Source organism: Apteryx mantelli, chromosome 2, assembly GCF_036417845.1.
Source record: "Apteryx mantelli isolate bAptMan1 chromosome 2, bAptMan1.hap1, whole genome shotgun sequence".
Lineage (NCBI taxonomy): Eukaryota > Metazoa > Chordata > Aves > Apterygiformes > Apterygidae > Apteryx > Apteryx mantelli.
In genome coordinates this window covers 44,729,424-44,754,512 of record NC_089979.1, presented here as the reverse complement: position 1 = coordinate 44,754,512, position 25,089 = coordinate 44,729,424, and the positions used below count along the sequence as shown (strand labels likewise).

The 25,089-nt window shown below is 35.3% G+C and overlaps 1 long non-coding RNA gene across 1 annotated transcript; it reads right to left on the bottom strand.

Moving 5' to 3' along the window:
- Positions 1–3,102: 3,102 nt before the first annotated feature.
- Positions 3,103–21,649, bottom strand: LOC106484600 (uncharacterized). The gene is made up of 4 exons (XR_001292587.2): positions 21,577–21,649; positions 19,499–19,582; positions 19,084–19,223; positions 3,103–6,296 (listed from the first exon to the last, which is right to left on the bottom strand). It is a non-coding gene; the product is annotated as an uncharacterized lncRNA (long non-coding RNA).
- Between the last annotated feature and the right edge of the window lie 3,440 nt (positions 21,650–25,089).

Here is a 25,089-nt window from a genome sequence, read left to right as displayed (position 1 = left end):
TTTTATCGTGTGACCCAGAGGTAGGGAATGACCTCCACTGTAGAGCTGAGACATGGCTATTTTCTCCCCACAGATATGTGGGGAATGTGTCCTGTGTGCAACTCTATCTTTGCTTTCCCAATAATAACTATAGTATAAAAAAGTAGTAAGAAAAAATTTAAGGACTGAATGAAAATTTCCTGCTCTAGGAATAGAATAGAAAAGATTCATTTGACTGGCTATATCATAACATATGAATTCCTTTCCCAATAAATCTATATTTCATAATCAGATGACAAAGTCCTGAAACACTAAAGAAAAATCACGAATCAGCCTTTAAGATGGAGATAATAATCACCCGCAAGTTATGTACCATTCAAAATTCTGTATTCTCACACATAAAATGTATGAATTATGATTCATATAGGATATTACAAGTAAATTTCATAAAATAAATGAATGTACAAAATATTTGAGAGTTCTTACATCACATTTCAAAATGATTCTAATATTCTCAGTTGTCACTGCTTAGACCATTCAAAAACATGACCAGAGGAAAGAACACCACTTAGCAAAGTGGCAAGATATTGATAGGAAGCAATCCAGGACACTAAATTCTTACTTAGAAGGTAGCTAGTTAACTCACCGGGTTTCTCAACTGTATTATTTTTCTTTTAGCCTGATCTATCTTACTGCATTACAATGGACAACAAAGTGTTTTGGTCTACTTAAATATTTTGCGTCACTCTAACAACACAGACTTTCCTGAAAAAAGCAAAACAGTGGGGGTTCCCATATATCAAAGAGATGTTATTGTTTCTTATTAACAAAGCAGCACATAGGAAAAAAATAACATAAATGACTGCTATCAGTTCCAAACGGAAACATAAGTAGCACATAGTGTTAAAACTGCAGCCATTCACAGTGGCAGTTTTTACCATGGTTCAGTCAAGCCATTAGATTTCTGTAAACGTATATCCAGAGCCTTTTCAGTAGACAAGAAGTGGTCACTCCAGATTTTTCTTGTGAGGCGCTGGGGAACTGAACTTGCAACACTAGAAATGTTCCAAATATATTAAAAAAAAACTAGCTGACATTTTTCACCTGCTATAAATAAGTGCAAATTTTAAAGTGACGTTTATACCAGCTGAAGACTAAAGTCAATGAATTTGTACATTCCACAACTGACATTCTTTACAGAAAGTGAAAATCCAGGGACATTATGACCTAGATTGTATGACATACACATTGTACGTAGATGTAACCCAAATCAAGCTGGGAAATTGTTCTGGAGATGTATATGCACTCCCTTTCCCTGCTTCCTGAGCAAAGCAGTTACCAGGAAGTTGATAATCTTGAATGGTACAGCCTATGCATACTATATGTACTGGAGACAGTTGCCCATCAATTTAATAAACGAAGTCCCTGTAGATTTTATTAATTAAAATTATATTTTTCCTGATTTTCTAGATTTTTTTCTTGTATTGTTAACTAACTAAAGATATTTTTAATAGTGTTTAGGACATCTATTTCATCTATCCAGGCTAGACTGCAGCAACTTTTTTCATTTTTATGAAATAAAACAAAATTACTAACTTCCAGTGAAGCCTCTGTGCTTTGGCCAGGTGTATCATGGGTAGGATTAGTGCAAACTATAACCCATTATTTAGACAGTCCGCCACTAGCTTCTTGCGGAATGATGGTTTTTCTTTTGGGTGAGATTGTCAAAAAGCATACACAACACTATACACAATTCCAGTGACACAACACAAACCCATTACTTACAGCATAGACATTACCAACTCATTTCACAAAGGGTAAAGAGTCTTTACCAACTCTCTTCTGTAAAACAGTCCTAGCTTAATATTTTTAATTATATTTTTAATTTTGCTTATTCTGATATAAATTATGGTATAAATAAAGTGTTAGTTATGGATTAGGACCTGCATGTTCTGTAATGAAAGTTTGGTCCTTAACAGCAAACTTTTAGACCTACTTTTAAAAAGTGTTTGAGTTTATATGGAGAAAAAAGTGTCATTCTCACAACGCTGCCACATTTTCTATGCTTCAAAAGTAAAAGAGGTCTGCACCTAGGTCTACCAATTTTATTCAATATAAACACAAACTACACTATGGCATATCTTTCTTTATAATAATTCTAGGTGTCAGTTCATAAAAGTCTTACTAATAAATTTCTTACACCAAACTAATCAGGAAAAAGTAGTGTTTTTATTTAAACCTTTTCCCCCACCATTTATAAATCTACTTAAGCGTAATTAATGGTGTTTCTATAGTCGAAACTAAATAAAATCAGAACTTATTTAGGCTTCAGAGACAACATTTTATTAAAAATGCCTTGCATATTGCTTGTGATAATTTTGCTATGAAATCTTTTGTCAGTCCTGTTTTGTGGCTGAGCTGTATTAAAGCTTTTACGTGCCTTATTTTCAAGTTCTGTGAAATCAGATTTAAGAGTGACAAAGGCATCACGCCAGCAAGCTTCTTCAGCTGTAGGCACATTCTGATTGTGCACTGAAGGCTGCCTGTGCTGCTGAACAATCGTCTTTAGGCCTTCCAGCTGTGTATTTAAATCAGCAGAAAAGACAGATATAAGAATAAAGTAATGATCTAAGTATGCTACAATAAAGTTAACCTTTCTGTCCCTTACCTTTTAATACATATTTAACTTCTACCAAAGTCTTATTGTTCCATTAACTTACACATCATGCTTGCATCAAAGAAATCTTTTTGTAGTGAGGTTTTTTATATATCTTTAATAAACATTTCCTGATACATTACAAAATTTAAACTGGTCAGAGTTATTATCTCATCATTTAGCAGTATTCTATAGCATATCAAAAAAGTATTGTCAAAAGATGTTTGGCTAACTACTATATTTTGATTTTTCCACTACTGAAAGACAGACTTTATAGTATATGTTTTCTCTTCAGGAAACAATTTGTTTTTTCTTTAAAAAATATTTCTCATTTTTGATTTCCAACTTCTTCCACCTTAAATTCATTTTTAAATATCTTTATATTTGTTTTTCAAATTCCTTTCTACTGTGCAACAAAAGAACTATTCTTTGTGGCACTCTCCAGTCTGCAAAGGTCATTTATTATGAAGCTTACTGTATACGCCTAATTTTATATTGCATAATAAATCTTCAGCTACCCCTATATATGACAACTCTGAAGGTTCAATCAGAGGTTGGATGTATCAATGTTTAATGTATCTCTTAATAAAAAATTAGCACGTCTTCACTGAAAGTAAATGTTCTTGGTTTATGTGGTCTGCTTTACAGGACTATTAAAATGATTTTTATTACAGTGTTAGTATTCATATAGGCATAATAACAAAGTTAACTATTAGGCTTAACAAAGCAAAATAAGCACTGAAACATGTCTGCTTTCACCAGGAAAATATCCTCAGTCAAACAGTGGTAAGGAACAAAGTATAACAAAATTCATTACAAAGAAAGCAATATATATCTATGTAAAACAATCATTTATTGTAATATAGCTCAGAAAAAATGTCATATTTAACTCTGTTTTATTGGAAAAAAATTGTCCGTGTGTTTTAACTAAGAAAGTGACCAAAAATTGACAATTATGTACTCTAAATATTTTATTTGACCAATTAATAAACCTTTGCCTAATATAGCAATAGGCTTTGTTTCTGTGTAACAGCTTTCGTTTTAAACATCTCTGATTTAACAATTAACATTCAAGTTGATAGCTGACAGTCAATCTTCAAGTTAAATGAATTAAGAACAAAGCCAAAATTAAAAAGTCATTTGGACTTCCTGGAACAAAATCTTATTTTTCTGTAGGTCAGTAAAATATTCAACATATATTGCTTGAAAAAGGACTTACAGCCAAACATTTTAAAAGTACTTAGCTGCTTCAATTTTGGTTAAAAATATTTCTGCTTTTATTTGGATATTTAAAAATAGATCGATACTGATGTAAGTATTCTAAATGAATCTACTGTGCAGACTGTGGATAAATGAACTTTCTTCTTATGTACTATCACTTAAAGAGCATATGAAAAGATAGTGTTTTGATGAAATGAGATGACTCATATTCAGCCATTTTAGACAATAAAACTTCTTATGGTTTCACTTGTGCTGCAGTGAATTTACTGTAAATTCCACCAGTGTGGCAGATTCAATCAGTCCATTTGTTGAAATGACAGGTCATATTTGCAGCACCAAATATTTCAAGAATCACCAAAGATATTAAAAGCGACAAATAATGCAAAGAGTAAAAAGAAGTGCATTCTAGTTCTAAGATAAAATTCCACAGACAAACAAAAAACGCAGTCCATACATGTTGTAGGTAAAATGTGTTATGATAACAATATGATTAAATTCACTAAATGGTAAAACCAGTATTTTTAAAGTTTATTTTTGCCATCAGCCTGATCAACCATTCCTCTGGTCTTTACTGATCTTTTAAGAACTCCAGTAATTATTCCTTGAATTAGTATTACTACAAGAAAACAATCTATTAAATTTTTTTTCAATAATTTCTCTTTGCTACTTTGAATGTGATTTTGCTGTCACTTCCAGAGAGTGAGTCGTGTCTGTGTAGGAGCTCCAAGAAGTTATCTGTAGGAGAATATGCATTCCAGACTGGCAAGGTTATAGCTAAAATTGTATTTGTCTCAGGAGTCCGTCATGGGAAGATGCTGACATGGTGAATTATTCAGCATAAAATTTAAACATATACTTAACTACTGGCTTCAAAAGAGTAATTTACCTTCTAAAAAAAAAGGGCACGCAATCTTAAGCAGTCTTGTGTAAAGCACTATTGTTCATAATCAAGTTTTATGTAGCTAAAATATACTTGAGAACCTAGGTTTATGTATCCAAGTTTAAGAAATACAGACACTTTTCAAACAAAAATCTTCTGAAAATGACTTCTAGCAAAATATTACATTATAGTTATCGCTAACAAACACACTTCTGAATACAATCTTTAAACAGTATTAAATTTTGTGCGTTAAAAGCTACATTTTTCAACTCTGTTGACATTGTCTCAGATGAAATAAGAACTCAGTGCTTCTATTTCCTTTTGCCATGAAGAGAGTTTTTTCTCAATGGAGTTTTCTAACAAAGGTTAATTTTACAATTTTAATTGTTTTTTTCTAAGACATTTGAGCACGCTAAAAAACACAACTGAGCAAAAAAAGGAGACTGTGAGTACCGTGACCATTTCTAAAAAAGAATTAAAAGCCTGGTAAATGGCAAGTCAATTAGCAACATTTTGCAACAGGCTCTATCGGAAAATTTATTTTAACTTGCCGTAAATAGATATTTGAAAAACCTCTGTAAAATCTAAACCACAAATACTGACTTCTTTTCAGTCAGTAGAATTTCAAAGATAGTAGCAATGCTTACCTTGCTAAAAAGTTTCCAAGGTATATACAGCTTTAAAATTAGTTGAAGCAGAGATATTGGCTTATCTATATTTATAGATCTGAAATAAAGTTTAAAGATCTGAAATAAAAATGTCAGAATGCTTAAATAATGGGTATTGCGCACTTTTTACTTGAACTCAAGATCTCAGGATACAAGGAAAGTGATGGAAAGAGGAAAGCTATGTTCAGTCCCAAGTTCCTTTGATTCTAATGCAGATCATGACATGCTAGTAAAATACTTTTTGTTATCCAGATAGAGCATGATACCTTCCTTCTGGTTAAAAAAAAAAAAAAGGAAAAAGAAACGTACACACACACACTGCAAACAATACACACCTTGCCAGCTACACAGGTACACCATGATCAGGGCCTTTTCTGGCACCCACTTCAAGGCAAACAGCCCTCACACAAGCATAAACTCCACTGACAGCCCAAGCCTGTTCCTCCTCTCTGTCTCATCAGGGCTGAAGTCCAACAATGGGATCACACACCCAGCATGGGTCTGTCCTATAGCTGGCCCCTAGATCCTGGTTTCCTCCAGTTGCTTGGCCTCTAGCCCCCCAGCTCCCTCAGATTCATGGTCTCACTCCAGTGGCTGGCACTCAGACCTCTGTTCCTACTTGTCAGCTAGTCTGACTTATGTTTGCTAGTTCCCTCGCACACGCACATGCACACACAATACAGGTGTCTCCAGTAAACAGCCCTAGACACACAGTCTAGGCTGAGTCCCTAGACCTTGGTCTCTCCACTTGCTGGCATCCAGACCCATGGGTCCCTCAGATCCACAGTCTCTTTCTCCAGTGGCTGGCACTCAGACGTCTTCCCACTAATCAGCTAGTCCAGCTGGGAGTTTGCTGGCATTCACATGCACAGGTTCAGGATAGAGAACGTACCTACACAGAAGACAGTTAGAAATAGGATTTAATACAAACACAGAATCGACTGAGGTGACCAAGTGCAGGGTTCAGTCAGACAAGGATGATGGCCAGTACTTCCTTACACACCAACCAGCCTCTTCTACCTCCTTTTCACTCCTCTCTAAAAGTGGTTCCTACCAAATCTACCTTGATGCCTTGCTCTTTCTCAACACATCCCATTATAAGTTTTACACAATCTCCAATTCTCTTTCCTCTGTTCCAAAATTCTACTCCTCTTGCATATCATAAGTCCTACACCCCGTTAGTGCATGGCACTCCAGGGAGAGTATCTTTGTTGAGTCATTTTGGTGGATGTCACAGCAGGGACAGTGGGAAAATCGTTCTCCTCTGACGCTCTGAGGAGCAGCTGGTTCACTGGGATCACCGATTAGGTTACAAAGATTTCTCTACCTATTGCATTGCTCCTCTGATCCTCACCAGGTCTTTGTGTTTAATTTGCTTAGCTCATAGTCAGATGACTTAACACCCACCTTTTCCTCAAAGGGAGCTGCATTTTGAATTTCTTTCTGCTGTCTAGCTGCTGTTTTTCACAAAACTTATAAAGATCAAATTATCTTTGAGATTTGTGTCTAACTTTTGAATTTGAAATTATTAGAGGAGGGATTGAAAGTGTGATCACATATGACAGAGGCTTTGAGTATGAATAAGGTCAGATTTTATAGCAGTTACACATGTTTTGTTAACTTAGATTTTCAAATCTGTTGAAGACTTTACTTGCTGTAAAATCTGACTTCCTTCATGCTCAAAAACTCTGTCATTTGTTACAGTGACAAAATGAAAGGTTGTGAAATGAGCAGGGGAAACCCACCAGGAATTTGTGATACATTATTTCAGTCATTATTTGTATCTAGTTTATTTATAATTAATCTCCAAGTGTAAATCACAACAGTTAGGATTATAACTAGGTATATGAAGAGAATTATCTTGTTACTTTATCCATTAAGAAGAACTTGACAAGATAGAAACACAAGAATTATAATACAACGAGAGATTAACTAATTAATAACATGCAAGAGGGTTAAATGTGCACTGCCATGTTATTCTCAAAAACAGTGGACAAAAAGCAATTAAATAACTTAGAAATGCAAAGAAAAAATAATATTAAGCATCTTCTACAACACCAAACATTTTATGATATAGGTATCTCATCCTTTTCATAGTAGGACACTTTAAGTCTTAAATTTTAAGAGGGGCAAACAGTGATCTTCCTATACAAAATAATTAGGTATTGACTGCATTATGTTTCAGCAGGACAAGTGACAAAGAAAATATGGTCTGTAAAGGTTTAAGATCCTCCAGATCTTTGTCTCTGACGTGCTTCTACTTTGTCTACATCAGATTTCCCTAGATTAAAATGAAAAGTTAACATAGATATTCATCAGCTTAAGTGAAAGGCCTTTTTTTCTTTTTTTACATTCTCTACTGAAAAAATGCAAACATCTATGATATTTGCAAAGTCGTCAATCACATTTCATGCTGTCAGGCAGTATTTTGATGTTTTTTTGAATGTCAGATTTTACCTCCATTTTGTAAAATTTTTTGAACAATGTTATACATAAGTTCCAAACTCAAGTCATATGCAGATTGTTATAAATTTAATATGAGGGAACTGGGATATGACAGACAGCTAGCATGATTAGATTTTGCTGGAACTCAACTAGTTAAAATAATGCAAAAAGATTTGTTGCTTTTTTAATGTGCTAGTCTGTATCATCTAACTATAAATATTAAAAAGGTTTGTTACAATCATGTTGTTCAAAGTTACTCTGATCTCCATTATAGACCTTAGAATTTCACATCATGATTTTGGTAAGTGTTTTGTGCTGCTGTTGGAAACAGATAGTTAATAAATATAATATTACTGAGGAGAATCCTTAAAATCAGAGTGGATATGAATAGTTCAAGAAAAAAAACCCTCAAATATAAACAGAAACAAAGAAGGATTAAAAAAAAAAAAAGCTGTGCCATTAATCTTTTAAGCCTGAAAGAACTTAAAAAAAAATCAAAATTGGGCGCATTTTAAAGCCCACTGGGCCGCTGAAAACCCTCCAGAAAATCTACAGCTTTCTCACACAGACTATTACAGACTTTACCAAATTACTAAGGTATTAATTTTTACTGTCCATAAATGAGTACAGACCTCATCATACTGTAGTTAGCAAAGCACTTAAAAGGTGGCAAGTCACTGTGACAAACTGGAAAACGAACTCAAAAGAACTCCAGACATAAAAGATAATGTAATCATGACAAAAAGTTTGAATACTGGCATATCTTACTTTAAACATAAAAAATGAAAGACATTTCTAGTTGAATTCATGCTGTCGTTTATTACTTAACTCATTAATTTGGTCAAAGGAACTATTCAGAATCATAAAATCATAGAAAAGTCTAGGTTGGGAGGGACCTTTAGAGATCACCTGTTCCAAACTCCTGATAAAAGCAGAGCCTTAGATTAGGTTATCAAGGGTCCTGTCAAGCTAAATCTTGAATATTTCTAGTGAGGAATATTCCACCACTTTTCTGGGCAGCCTACTGCAATGTTTAATTTTACTCAAGGTGAAGAATTTTTTTCTTATATCAGCTGAAATTTCCCCTGAAGCTGTCGGTGCCCTGTGCCTCTCTTCCTGTCACCATGCATCTTTGTGAAGAGAGTACCTCCCTCTTCCCTATACTTAACCATTGAGGTATCAGAAGACTGTGGTTAGATCATCCCTGAGCCTTCTCTTCTCTAGGCTGAACAAACCCAAATACTTCAACCTTTCTTCATATGTCAAGCTCTCCAACACTGTAATCATCTTGGTGGCCCTCCACTGGACCTGCTCCAATTTTCCCATTTCTCTCCGGAACTGGGGGGAACCGAAACTGGACCCTATTACAATTATGGCCTAACAAGCACCCAAGCACAGTGAAATAATCACATCCCTTGGTGTTCTGGCCACACTCTTCCTGATGCCCAGGACATAGTTTGCCTTTATTGCTGCAAGGGTGCACTGCTGGCTCACATTTTGCTTGCCATCCCCTGAATCCCCCAGGTCCTTTCCAGCAGAGCTGCACCCCAGCCAGTCAGACTCCAGCTGCTTGGGATTATGCTGCTTGGGATTATCCTGTTCCAGGATACAGGATTTTACATTTATCTTTGTTAAAAGTCAAGCAGTTCTTGTTGGTCATCTTCCTTCATTCCCAGGTCCTTCTGTATGGTGGCTCTTCTGTCTGGGGTATCTACCTCTCTTCCCATTTTGCTGTCATCTGCAAACTTGGTGAGGATCCATTCAATCCATTCAATCCATTGCTTGATCTGTTTTTGTTTATACCATTAGGTTGTATCACTTACTGAGTACAAATGTAAAAAGGTCAATTTCACATTATGGAAAAGCTAATAAGTATTTAAATAGATAGAGGTATAGATAGACAGATAGATATAAAAATCTATTCTTTACTGTAGGGTTCCCATTTAGAATATATTCTCACATATATCCTGTATATATTAGAATTTGATGAACATATTCAGACAGAATATTCAGACATATTCAGACAAACCCAGACATTCACATTTTGGGTATGATCTGAGAAGAGAGATTAAAGTAATCTCAGCATATTCTCTCTAAATTACTTCTACTTCTTTAAGCAGGATTACAATATTGAAAGATGCTTTCAATGCTGTCCTGTTCCATTTTTCCAGTCTCTTTTCCAAAATGACTTACTATGCTCACTTCCCAAAACACACTTTGAATAATCTGAATGGTTATTCAGAGTGTGTTTTGGGAAGTGAAGATAGTATCAATACATTATAATTTTCTCAAACAAATGGGTAGGAGAACTGACATAGCCACATCTCTAGGGAAATTTGAGATTATTTTCTTAAGCAAAGTATTCCAGCATTTGTCTTGTCTAACTCATCTTAACTTTGAGGAGAAAGGAACTGGCCATTTATTTCAGATTCATTTTTTAGATGCATCAAAGCTATCTTTAGGCATAAGCCCAAATTTCTAACACCCAAATAATCAATCCCATTCTCCACTTCATATGTTGTTTCTGTTTCCGAAGAAAAGACTAAAGGGTGTGGGAAACAGCTGTTAGTGCTCCTCTCTAACCCACTTACTTCATCATCAGCAAAAGTCGTGAGTCCTGACATTTAGTGATATTGGCCTATTCTCCCTCTCAGCTCTGCTCCTTCCCTACCTCCTGATCATAGTAACCTTACTTCAGCCAACTATAACACAGCAGCACTGCTGCCCTGGAGGAAGAGAAGAGAAACTCTGCAGATCCCTCTCTCTGATCCTTGCACAGTTCTGCAAAGTCCCTTTGGTTGTTTCCAGCCTGTCACTCTCACAGCTCTCACTGACCTCTCCCAAGCCCTCCTTCCCCATCCATTACTTCCAAAACCCTACTGCTCCCTTAGGTTGTATTTGTTTACTTTTAAGAGTCTCGAGTTCCTCTTGTCACTTGTATTTCTGTGATGTTATTATGCTTCTCTGTTCCCTCATGTTGACTCCTGTCAAATTCTGGAAAAGCCCACTGAGAAGGGGTATGCTAATATAGCAAAGCATATGAGAACTGATTTTAGAATATAATTTATGTGGAAGAGAATATGAACTGAACAGAAAAAAGATGGTACAATATGGATAGACTCTTCCTCAACCCACATGGTGCTAAATTTTCTTTAAAAAGGGACTTTCTTTTATTGGTCTTCTTTTTTAATGTCATCTTTAAAAAACTTTTTCTCTTTTTCTTCAGGTATTTGGTAGCCCTTAATACCAATCTGACTGATCTTGATAGTTCTTAACTCATAGCAGAAAACTAGTGCAAGTCAATTTTTTAGCAAGTCTTCTACTCATAGAAAAATGCAGTTTGGAGGTATCTAAAGTGATTCATAAATTAAGTTTTAATACAGTGAATGGTTTCAGCATCAACTCTGAAAAGGTTCAGAAATCTCATAATTATTTAATTTGATATAATTGTTCAGGATAGATTCCAGGAAAGAGCTGAAGTCTAATTTACAGACATGAGGGATGATACGGACGATACCTTCTCCTTTATGTTCCACACTGGCAAAAGTACTTGCCTGTGCAGCAAGAGACTTGAATGTAGATCTTTTTTGTACCTGTTTCAGATGGTGGATTAGAAACCTAGTGCAACTGTAGGAAGCAAAACTAACATATTTATTTTTAATTTCCTCTACTTGTACCATATATTACACTTAATTTCATAAGTTGTTGGCTGTATGGCATATAAGGTAGCCTCATTATTCTCTCCTGGCTACTGCACTCTGAGTGAGACCTTTCTGGAGAATAAGTGAAGAAAGAGGAAGGGGAAACATAGGAAAGACAACTTCCCTAAGAAGATCTGAGCATGGCAATTCTAAAAGCCACCAAAAGCTGATGGACTGGAAAACAGCCTAGAGGAAAGAACCTACTCTGCAAGGAAATAGTGGGTAGGGCTTCATACAGGTCTAGTATTTTCCTTGTTTAGAGAATCATCTTGTTTTAGTTAATTAGTTTGTGTGGCAAAAAAAATAAAATAAAGACACAGCTCTGAGTACTAGAGTACTAAGGATATCTTCTGTGGATTTATTTTAAAGAAAAGGTGGAGCAATTCCATTTCAAGTCTCTGTTCACTTTGAGTCACACCTCATCTCCTAGCTCCTGATAACTGCTCCCAGTAACCACTGCAGTGTATGCAAGGGAGGGAAAGATGCCATTGGTTTATTTTCTTCAATTTTGCCAATGTAGCCCTTTATTTTCTCTCTTTTAAAAATGAATAAAATTTTAAACGTCCATAGGAAAAAAAAATATCTTTTAAGTCCAGCAAAAGTTTCCTTTCCCCTGCAGTATTTTTTAATTTTGCAAGGAAACTAAAAAAAGGTTTTTGCTTTTTTGTTTTGATTCAGCAATTAGAACAAAACTTAAACAGCTAACAGAGACCTAGGTTAACAGTTAACTTCCATCTATCTGATAGCCTGTACAGTCATTCCATCTGCAATGGTGTAACCTAGGAGTAAGTCAAGTAAATCAGTGAAGAACACTAGTGAAAACCCACACAATCGTCTTATCTGGGAAAGACTCAAAATTCCTTTATTTATATGCAGGAGGTTGGGTATTTTTGCAGGATATTATTATTTTTTTAGTTATACTATGTGGTATTCTTTGCAAGATGACAATTTATCAGCACAGGATATGATCTGACAAACTAAATTAGTATTTTGTATCTGATTCTTCTGAATGCTTGTTAATAGGAATCCAAAAAGTTATAGTAATTTGAGCTTCATGGCTGCATGTATACAAGCTTTTATATACAAACATATACAATTTAAATACTCACTTTAAAGACTGATATATTTGTCAATAAACTATCCTGATTTGTATACCAACATATTAGCACATTGAAGAACACATATATTATTGAAAGCTTGTATTAAACAATTAAAATAATTATCTTTCTCTCTCATAACTTTTTTACTATTATGAAAACCTTGGGAAAAAAGCATGTATGAATATGAAATCCTGAGTAAGCTAACCCAGAATAACCATTTGTTAACTTATGATTATAAAAATAGTTTAACAAAATTTTATAAATACGTAACTTGTCTTAACTGTAACATCATTGCCATTACCTATGGGTCTGTAATTACAGAAGTCCTTCGGAAAAGGATTTATATCTGTAATACAAGTATTTCATAATGATCACAGAAATAGTTTTGCCACACTAGTCCTTCAGTCATCATAATGACAAATAAAGGAAATAAAAACAATACGTTCAATAATCATGTGGGAGAAAATTAGATCTCTAAAAGTTGAGCTAAAAATGTGAAAAAATCCTAGTTTTTCTAAGATCAACAAAGAAAACCAAAAGCAAAATTATTAAATTAAAAGTAAGTTTTTAAGCATTCTAAGAGTATGAACAAACTTAATCTCCCAATGGAAGATACTGAATATAGGAAAAACTGTCTGAGTTAAATAACTGTTGGACACATTAACTGTATATTGTATTGGAAATATAAATCAATATTCTGGACAGATTCAAAATTTATTTATGTATCCAAGAGTGGTATTGCTAGCTATCCATTAGGTAACTAAAAAAAAGTTACTAGCATTTCTTCAAGTGCTTCTATATACACTTATACCATTGGTACTTGGTTTACAAAGTACTTCAGACACTGTTTTTTTGCTAAAAGTATATTTTTAGGGCACATGATACTCTTTCTTCCCTTGTGCAATATTTTTTCTTAAGAGAAAGGGTTTTTCGATTTCCTCTTTCAGGATACTTGGAGCTGCTAAATCATCTCTTAGTAATTCATAGTTGTTCACTTCTTTCCTCACTCTATCATCTTGCAATTTTTTAATTACCTAATTTGTTTTTTCTTGTCTGATACATCATACTTTAACAGGGCCTATCATACTTCAGTATGATCTCCGGTATGCTTGCAGATCAGTCTTTGAACCACTGACCGCTTACTCATTGATGAATTATCCAAAAAAAATTTCTTCTTGACTATCACTTTTATATTCTCCCCTGAATACCAAAAGCATCTGAAGTTCTGTCCCAATTTTATCAGAATTCAGTTTGAGTCAAGATAGTAATTTACCTTTTTATTCCCTCTAGTTCACATGCCTGGAAAGCCAAAGTGACTGTATATCCTTTGAACAGCCACGTCTTTGTTTTCTGTTTTTCCCAAAGAGACATCAAAGGACATGGACATCTCTAGGTAGATATTGTTCAAAGTGATAACAGAAAACATGATGATTTGCTGTAAGGGAAATCTGCCAGAGCGTTAACCATATTAGCAGCTTCACTGAAGACTACCTGTGTTACTGAGACTGGCAGAGTGGCTACTTGGAACCGCATCAGTTCCACCAATTACTTTGCCAAGATAAGACATTCAAAGCATGCATTTGGTAGAGCTGTCCTATGGTTCTTTTCTTCTAAGAAGATTTCAAAATTCATTTCCAGGTAACCTTCACTACAAAGGAAATGTACTGCTAAGAATAAGCCACATACCTACAAAGAAGTGCTTCCATACCTATGAAGAAGGACTTGAAAAAGAAAGGATACTTATCAATTATTTAGCTCTTCAGTTGTGTTGCTCATTTATAAATAACCTTTCTCTTCCTCTGTTTTTTCTGAATCTCTCTCTTAGATACTTCTGAATTGCCAGGAACAAATTTTCTATTACCCATTAATTTTTTATTATTACATATAGTTTGAAAGATTAGACACAACCTGTGGCTACTAATACAAACTCTCCCCTATGTGCCTGCAATGTAAGCTTCAAGAGTGTGAATATATAAATGGACAAGCATTCAAAGGACTCTGCTTATGTAAAATCATGGTCTCTTATAAGACAGCATTCAACAGTTAGTAGAAAAGCCCCCATCAATGAAATGCAAATTCAGAGTTCCAAGGATAATGTGGAATCTTGGTTCAGCTTTTCACTAAGTGGAGATCTTTCAGTTTTTCTAGGCCTTTTTCCTGCTGGACTCTTAAGAATTTTAGGAGAACCTGTTCAGCATATCTGAGGGCAAACCTCACAGACAAACTATTTACTACTTCTTTGAGAATAAACAAGTCATACATACCCATTAGGGCCAAGGTCCAGCTATAACTGCATCATCTCATTTAAAAAAATGCTTGGAAAATACTCTACATTAAATAAAAAAGAAGAGAACAAAACCTAAAGAAAACAGCAATAGAGAAACAGTTTGTTGTGCAGGAGTGCATAAACTGATGCCTTAGGCATCTCATCTTAAAGATGAAGTAACTGCTCCAAAGGGAGGTTAGGAGGAAGATCATAAAGCCCTGGGTGTGTTGACAATACTTTGTTGCTGAGGCAGGCTCTGGGCTGAAGAGTAGCTTTCCAAAGCTACAGAGAAAGACTTTCAGAAAGAGAGAAATACAGTGATAAAAGGGTAGAATACATGGCGACACATCCCTCTGTGGGGGGAAAGCAAGATATAAGGACAGACAACAGAAGAAGAGAGTATTAAAGCAAAAGACATAAATAGTTTCCTTTGTCACATTTTCTGGTGAACAGTTCTTCTTTGTCATATTTCCCTATTCTCTTGCCTAACCAACAAAACATTCAAGAACAGACAACAGATGTAATGAGCTGCAACCACTAAAGTTGAATTTCTTTAATGTCCCTTTTCTAGAAACCTACAATCCAGGAATTATATCCTTAGATGAAGGGTGATGCAGCTGTAAAAATTTTGTCAGAATGAGGAAATGATATGTGTGCAAACCAGTATTAAAGCCTAAACCTGTCACTGCCTGTAATGCTGAAATATCCTTCAAGGACAATGACTATGAAATTCTGATGACCAGACAGCTTACATGCCAAAAATGTGCTAGAAAAGGGGTTTTAGTGGCAGCCCTCCATTTTTAACAGGTATGCAGATATCTAGGCAGAAATAATTATGTATCATTTTCCGAAAACTATATACTACATCCCATGCCACACAGAAGGAAATGATTTGTTAATCATTTAGGATGACTTACGTTCACAGCTACTCTTAGTTTATCAAAATTATATTACAAATTCCATCTCATCTCTCTCAGCCTAAATTGTTGCAATTATTAGTAGAACTACTATTGTTTGTGCTAAGGCAACAGTCAACAGTCAGTCAGGGTCAAGACATTTTGGCTACATCCATATCAGTAAATTAAACATGCCAGGAACTGTTCTTTGCCACTGAGGCCAGCGGTCATGGATCAGCTGTGTCCATGCTACGTAAACTGCCTACTGGAAATGAGCCTTTCCCCATACAGACTTCTGAACCATGCCCAAGAAGTATTTGGGAGAGCCCAGGTAGCATGAGATTCCCTATTACTGTTACATTTATAAATATAGGTGCAGCCTTTTATTCTGGGCCAATACAAACATTACAAAAGTAGGCATGATTCCCGACCAAATTAACCTGTAATCCAATTTGAAGCTAATCATAAGTGAATGTAATAAATAGGAAAAAGAGAGAACGCAACTCTCAAATTAAAATATGACAACATGAATATGCGAGCTGTAAAACTTGACAGTCAAACACAATGCAAAGATCTGGATTCCTCCCAGAGAGACAAGAAGGAGAAGAGAGGGTCATTTATCAGCTTTCTTCCACTGACGCAAAATTTAGCAATCACTGACTGGTCGATTTATTTAAAGATCACAGTAAAGCGGGCTAAGAGGAATGAGTTTAAGGAAAATTAATCCATGAAGAATGCAGCATGTTTCAGGATTATAATGGAAGAAAATAGAGACACAGCCTATGAAGAAGGAGACAAATAAATTTCTAATTAACTTTTACATCACTGGAAGAAAGGAGGAATTTGAAATATGTGACACAGAAGGTGACACAGCAAATAACAAGTGGCAGAAATGAGAAAAAAACATGAAAGTTACAGCAAAAATTTTGAATTTCATGAGACAGAAAATGAGAAGAATAAAAAGTGACATGGTCCAAATGATGGAACAAGAAAAAAGATCTTAGTGCTTTATTTTGAAATGTTTGCTCAGTGAGATTATCGTGATAAAGGAGAAAATAAAACAGATGGCACAGTCACAGGCATTTGGAGAGATTTCTCAGATACTTGGGAAAAGAAGTTGCAGAAGTAAATACTGTGGATAACTTAGGGCTGTGAGTGAGTGGATTAAAGTTTGTGATGCCAAAGAAAAGAAAAAAAGATGGTGAAGTGAATGAACTGCTTTGAACTGATGAAAAGAGAAATGGGGGAGAAAAATTAACATGGCTAAAAGCATTATTTCTGACCATCCTGGATATGAAGAATCCATAGAGTAAGACCTCCTACATAAACAGGTCTAAGTAGTAGATATGAAGCTTAAAAAATGGGCCAGATAATTAGAAATGGCAAAGAGAAATAGAAAAGATGAAAAAAGACCTAGGCCCATGCAAATATTAGCAGAGGAAGGATAAAGAGAGGGAAATGGGCTAAAAGGGGAGGGGCTGAAGATCTGAGGTATAAAGAGTGAATATAAATTAACTGAATGAAGAATGCAGGCAAAACACTGAGAGCCAAACAAGTGTTAGGCAAGCTGTAAAACTCACAAGCTAATTATCAGTAATGCAAGAAATCAATCAGTAAACAAGTAAGCAAAACAATTATGGAAATTATCTTACAGGAGAATAACAAGTTGCAAGTTAATAAGTGTGTCAATAAGGAGGATAAAACAGAGAGTTGGCTTGGTCAGTCAGCAATAGTCAAAGCAGCTGGACAGCAGCTGGGCACCAGATGTTGAGGCTGCCACTACAGTCTAACTGTAGTGAAGTCAGGGACCTATATCAATTTACCGCAATGCCTTTTGTGTTCTGTGTACGACCAGTAACATATCAAAGGCTTATGGACCACATTGGAAGGAAAAATAAGTGCTGCATATGTAGACAATGTAGTCATCTTCAGCACAGACTGGGAAAACCTCAGGGAATATTTTAATAAGGTGATCACTGAATTACAAGGGGCAGGTTTAATCATAAATCCTCAGATAGATGCTATAGCATAAGGTAACTGAATATCATAGACATGTATCAAGATGAAAAACTCAAAGAACCATTACAATTTTAAAAATTAAAAAACTAAAAAGAATGCAGGTACACATTACAATCTATGTACCTAAAGTTTTGTAATAATGTGTCTGAGTTTACAAGCTTCAGGAAAACTACATGAATAAAGATTGTAACCTAGTCCAAGAGTATGATAAGACATTATATGCTTTTCCATGTAGTGTACCATTTTTGAAAACTGCATTTTTTAATTTTTGAAAATTCATTTTGAAAAATATTTTACTTTAATATTTTTCATAGAAATGTATCTTGGACAAGTTGAATCTGTAGAACAGTAACATTATTCCCCAAAATCTAAACTTGAGAATAAGCTAAAGAAAACTTTGTTCTGGGGCTCAAACTTGAGTATTCAAGGATTTTTGTGCTTAATGTATGTGGTATTTCCTTATCTGTAGGATGTTTTATCATTTTCTTTATGGTTGCAATAGTCTCTCTTTTAAAATAGATGTGAGCCTCACTTAAAGAAACACTACGGAAGATTCATCAGCATAATGCAATAGTCCTACTATTATAGTGTATACTTACACACTAACTTTTTAGTTTATTACTTTTCTCCAAAATTTACAACAGTATTATTAATTAACTGCTATAATTTTTCCTATCTTCAGTTTCTAACTGCATGATTTTTCAAAAGTGTGGCTACTGCAAAGGCTATTTTATAACTACTTAGTGATTGACTCCCTAGTTCTACAGAACGAAAAAACTCATTTTAGAAGACAATACAACATTTTCCTTTGAACCAAATTATTATGACTGAAATTTGGAGAGGACTGAAATTTTGGAGATAATTAATCAACAGTTATAATAAGTCATAACAACAGTTTCAAATATGAATACCTAATACTGTTAATCAGCCATGGGGGAAAATTATGGATTTAGCTGAATAAACATTTTTCACTAGATCAGTTTTCAAATAATTCAGAGCACACAAATAGAACATTTTCAGATAACTTACTAAATTAAAAACCTTCTATGAAACATAAAAGTAAACTCCTTTTTTAAGTAGTCGCAGTCAATAGTTGAACTAATTGAAAACCTATAAATTTAGTACAGTGCAGCATGTAGTCTCTATCTGACTCTGAGTATACATCAATAGGTCATTCTAAGTTAATTAAGTGAAGGCATAATCAGCTTAATTTATGTAGTTCAGGGCAGTTAATGATACCTTTGTACAGTACCTGAACATTTGGCCTGCCCATTTAACTAGCTGGATATACTCAGTTCATTCTGTAGCTCTTCAGCTCTTCATTTTTTATCTCAGTTTTCATTTTACGCAGTTCAGTCTGGAGCTGGTGACTCTGATTTCTTGAGGCTAGAGCTGAAATAAACCCAGAACAAATTAAAGGGTTAACAAAGCAAAAAGATCAGTGCTGTCACTGAAAGCATTTTATGCAGAAAAGTCATAAAAGAAGGTGATAGTTCCAAATAGACTAATTGTAACATTTAAGTATATAATATATATAAATAATGTAATGCAACACACAAAGGAATAATAATAGACAAAGAGTTAGAACTGAAAAGCATAAATTATGTAGTGAAAAATGGCTACAAAAGGTAAGAATTTTGCAGAACACACAATGTATAGTGCAGTACCTCAGTAAGAAGATCATCTGTTTTCTGTTGCAGAGAAAGTGTTTCCTTCTGCTGTCTCTGTAGCTCATCTTCTCTTTTCTGAAACTGCAAGTTTACACACAAAGACAAACCACAATGTCAACCAATTGGACCTCACTTAAGGAACCAAGGAGATCGATTTGTAAAGCAAAGGATGAACAGGACCCCATTTCTGAAGTACGTTGCTCAAACTGCTCTTTCATTAAAAGATGCTCTCTCTTATTGATTTTGGCTTAAGTAATGAGAAAGCTTATCCAAAAATCTTTAGCATTTGGGGTCAAGTTAAGAAAATCAATAGAGTCATTTCCCATTTGAACTGCATATGTGAGTTTTATGTACGAGGGACAAGACAAAGCCCAAATCGGATAAATCGATAACATTGTCAATAGAACATGAAGCTGACAAATGGCATTTTTAAGCAATTAAAGTGAGCTGTAAACATACAGAGGATAATCAATTACAGAGTTCTGCTATTAACAGTTTTTAATTTATACAAACATTATTAGGAATCCCAGGGAATAGAGATAACAAAACATGTTTCTTGCTACTGTTTAAAGATTATGACAGTAAAGCTTTTCTTTTCTCCATATGTAAATCTTCCTATGCTCATGGGAAGAAAGGGAAATATTTAATTAATCATTGAATTCCTATACTATCATGTCTACACATGTAATATACAGGTCACAGTCTGCATTTTCTTCACCCAATCCAGAGTACAAAGGCAACTGAAGTATGTAATTACTCAGTAGCATAAGACATAGAGCTATAGAAATGTTGATTACAAGGAACATCTAGAGGTCATCTAGTTGAACTTCCCACTCAGAGCAGGACCATAACCAATACTAGATCGGGTCAGCTGTGGCTTTCTCTAGACAAATCTCAAAACCTCCCAAGGATGGAGACTCCATCACCCAACTTGATAAACTGTTCCAGTGCTGCATGACCCTCCCGGTGAAGCAGTTTTTCTAATGTGCACTCTGAAGCTGAAACTTGTTGGCTCCATCATCTTTAGTTTCCTTTCAAATTTCACAGGGTGTTATTAAAGCTCTCCTTAGCCTTCTCTTTGCCAGGCTAAGCCAGCCTCTATCTCAACATCTCTTTGAAGATCATGTGCTCCAGGTCCCTAACTCTGATAGCCCTCTTGGATCCTTTCCAGTTTCTCAACATCCTTTTGAACTGAAGGGCCAAAAGGAACAAAATACCCCAGTTATAACCTCTACAGTGTCAAGTATAAAGGAATAACTTCCTTTGATCTGCTCTCCATGCTTCTTCCAATGCAGCCCAATTTGTCTTACTTCTGATGAGAACACACTGTTCATATTCAACTTGAAATCCACATAACCTCTCCTTTCAACAGAGCTGCTACTCAGTCAATCAGTTCCCAGGTTGTGCTGATGTAATGGTTATTCTGCCCAAAGTGCAACATTTTGCACTTCTTTTCAACTTCATTAGGTTTCTGTTGTCTCAGTCCCCAAGTTTCTGAAAGCTCTACTGTCCAAGGTGTCCCTTAATCTTCCCTTCCCAATTTTATATCATTTACAAATTTGCTGAGGGTCCATTCTATCTCATCACCCAGGTCATTGATGAAGATGACTGAATAATAATATTGATTGGCTGCCATCTGCAAGTTGAGCCATTAATTACTATTCTCTGAGTCCAAATGCTCTCTCAGTTTTCAATCCATCTAACAGTCCTTTCATCCAGCCCATATTTACTTAGTTTTTAAATAAAAATACAGTGGAAGAGGATGTCAAAAGCTTTGGCGAAGTCAAGGTATATTACCTCCACAGTTCTCCTCAGTCCACATAACCAATAATTTCACCATAGAAGGCAATCAGAGTAGTCAAGCATGATCTGCCTGTGTTCACTGCTCAGGTGCAACACATGCATGTGCATAATTTGACATGTGCAACTTTTCTTCAAAACACAAGTCTCAAAATTCAAAGGCACATATTATAGTTGAAGATAACATATATAGTGAGAAAACATTGAGGTTCATCAGAGATAAAAACATTATTTAGAGAAAGGGGAGTTCTTTAAATGACCACATGTACACTTACACACTTCATCTCTTGAAGACAGCCTTCTTTTCCTTTTCATATTCACAGAAGATTCATTTGTATTCAACTATTGCTTATGCTCAGCATATGCATGTATAAGATGGCAGCCTTACTGCTTCTGTTCATCTGCTGAAATATACATCTAGAAACATAAAAAACTCTGAAAGAAGTTCAGCTATGAAATATGGACATTTTGACCATAAGTCTCAAAGAGCACCCGTTATAGTTTTGTACCTTTTCTTTCTTCTATTGATAGTCCAAATGTACATTCATACTATAGCTAATTCCAAGCAAATATCTCATTAACTACCTGATGGAGGATGTTGATGTCTTTAATGCAATCAACAAATGTAGAACCATTTGGCCCTCAGGGACTCAAAATAATATTGTATTTGGCAAAGGTATGACAGACAATGTAGAAAAAATTTCACAGCAATGCCACTAATATTGTTTGACCTCTGGTGGAGCGTGCCCCTTTAAGAGGATCCATTTCAGCAGGTTTATAGCAACTCAACTCAGACCGCTATCAGTTTAGGCAGCCATTGAGTAGAAATGAACAGTAGAAAATGAACAGAGTAGGAAATTTCCTGATGGGTGTGGAACTGGGTATATCAAAATGGTGTTATTGACATTGAATGTATGAAAGGTAAACTCTTAGCTCAGAGGTCTAAAGTTCAGGAAAGAAAACTAGAAGATTAACTGTTAAGGACAAATCCGAATACCACTGAAGAGAGAAATTTTCTCTAGATCAGAAGAGGTATCCTACCTCTGAAAAACAAGTTTAAGGAGGGGCAGCCATGATATGTTTGAATATGTCCCACTATTAGCACCAGTCATGGCAACAAGAAAACCACTTTCATACATAGATGAAGAAATAAACAGGTACTTAATGTTTCTAAAGAGGACCTGTGAATATATATAGCAGTAGTTTTAAATCCCACTGAACCACAGGATCTTTAAAGACAGAATATTTTGATATATCCTTTAAGAAATCTGAGAACTGTGGGATAAGAGACAAGCAGAGTCCTGATCAGTAAAAGAGCAGTAGGTCAAAACAGATCTTAGGTGGACCTTAAAATAGTTAAGTGAGAGAGTAGACTGCTATCAGCTTAGATAGGTGACTCAAAATTGTGAGAATCAACTAAAGGGAAAAAAAAACATATTTTGGGGATCAAGAGTTACAAAACAGTTTTTAGTATTTCACAGTCTTTTATTCTTTATTTTGTCTGTATTCTTTATTCTTTTCATACCTCTCTTTAGTGATTTTATATTCTAAATTTTTATTCTGCTATAGTTTTTAGTCTCAATAGACAGGATGCTGGTTAGTTTTAACATCTTGAGGACAAACTGGAAGAGACAAAGGTTTAACTTTCTTAAGTTCATAACGGTTTGTCAATCTCCTTCTCCTCTGGTATGAAAGTATTCTCTCTGAAGAAGGCTCAACATGTTGTTTAGGTTTAAGTACTCCAAAGGTGTAGAGACACAGGAGTCATCACTGGTCTCTAACACTAATAGAAGGAAGGTATATGAAGTATTCTTTCTTACATAAAACAGAAGGATGTCTGCTGTGGCCTGACATCCTGACCGTACCCTCAGTGGGTAAAGCAAAACGTAAAACAGTGTTCTAACCTTAAGTGATGGGATGAAAATATAGCATTATTACATTAGCATACAGTAGTCAAAATAGGTGACAGAAAATTGTGTTATGTGACAAGTTTTTCATACAACTCCAGGAAAGGTTCAACTGAAAAAATAAAAAGACAACAAAAAACTGCCCTGCACCTGAAAAGCAGTTTAGGCTACTACTGAAATTTCTACACCCAGGATCAGAGATGACCATCTACCACCCTACCGCAAATGAAAAGACCGATTTCTTCAGCTGAGGATGAAAACATTTTATTGGTTAGGTTTCAAAGTTGCTCTCTCTTTAAACATTTCTCTCTTGCCCAAAATGAATGCAAGCTGCCTGTATTTCATCCTAGTCTCTATAATTTGGAACAATATCAAGCCCTGAATTGACACTATATCGCATACAATCAACAAGGAAATAGCATAACCTGGGGTATGCTGGCATACTGAAGGCCCATGACCTTCTTGCACATGACAGTGAATAAAGCAGATGGGAGAACCAAACTCTGAAGAGAAGTATATAAAATACATAGTCAGTTTCTTCATCAGTATATTCTGGGATTGTTCAAGAGAAGAAAAAGGAAAAGGAAAAGAAAAAAGGAAAAGGAAAAGAAAAAAGGAAAAGAAAAAAGGAAAAGGAAAAGAAAAAAGGAAAAGGAAAAGAAAAAAGGAAAAGGAAAAAGGAAAAGGGAAAGAAAAAGAAAAGGAAAAAGAAAAATAGGAAAAGGAAAAGCAAAGGGAAGGAAAAAGGAAAAGGAAAAGGAAAAGGGAGAGGAAAAGAAAAAGAGAAAGAAAAAGGAAAAGGAAAAGGAAAAGGGAAAGAAAGAAAAAGAAAAAGAAAAGGAAAAGCAAAAGCAAAAGGGAAAGGAGAAGGAAAAGGAAAAGAAAAAGGAAAAGAAAAAGAGAAAAAGAAAAAAAAAGTATTTGGCGGATTTATTCTTCCTGTCGGAACCTAAAAATACAATCCTCCAGAACATACCAACCCACTGATGACACGTAATTTTTCTGTTTTTCTGACAGCTATAAAATCTGAAAAAGAAAACCAGCCATCAGTGCAATCCCCACTGCATGCATGATACGACCAAATCGAGAGACTGCCTGAAAAGCTGTTAGGTATTTGTGAAAGCCTCCCTTCTCAATGCACTTTCACAAGTAAGGGAAACACTGTACAAGACCAGCCAATGATAAACAAAATTGCAACTGTCAAGAAATATTGATATTTTTTAAATTAATGGCTGTCAGCAGCTTCTAATTTTTCAGAGAGTCTCTTTCCTTGATCCAGTGAATGTCTTCTTTTGATCTGTCTTCACCTCCTTACCAGCTATTTCCCACCATCTCAAACCATTCTGAGAGGACAAATATAATTCTGACTGGTATAATTAACTGCTACAGTCAGCACTGCTATGCTCTTTCTTGAGTCTTCGCAGGGTATAGGACAGAACAAAGTGAGAAGCTAACAAAACTTTGTAGGTACACTTCGTTACAAATCCAGTCAAACCCAGCAGGAATTCAGGAGGCCAGGGATCAGTTCCTGCTCCTGTCACAGAGCTCCAGAGCAGCAGGCCTTGGGCATGTAATTAACCCTTTTATGCCCTTCTTATCAATACATTTCTGCCAACATTCCCCTCGATGAAAGGGCTATTGTGTAACATTATCTGTAAGAACCTGGAAAACATTTAGATACAATAAGTAAATGATAGTCTGGTTTTTTTTGAAAATGTAGCGCAGTGTGTGTTAGGTCTGAGTCCTCACACTGTGATTTCTGTAAGAGGAGAATGTCACAGAAGTCTGCATCGGTATGGAATTTTCTATTTATTTTCTACTACAGTCTACAGAATTTGAAAGATTAAGTGTGATTAAACTTGTTAGATGACTTCTTGAAGA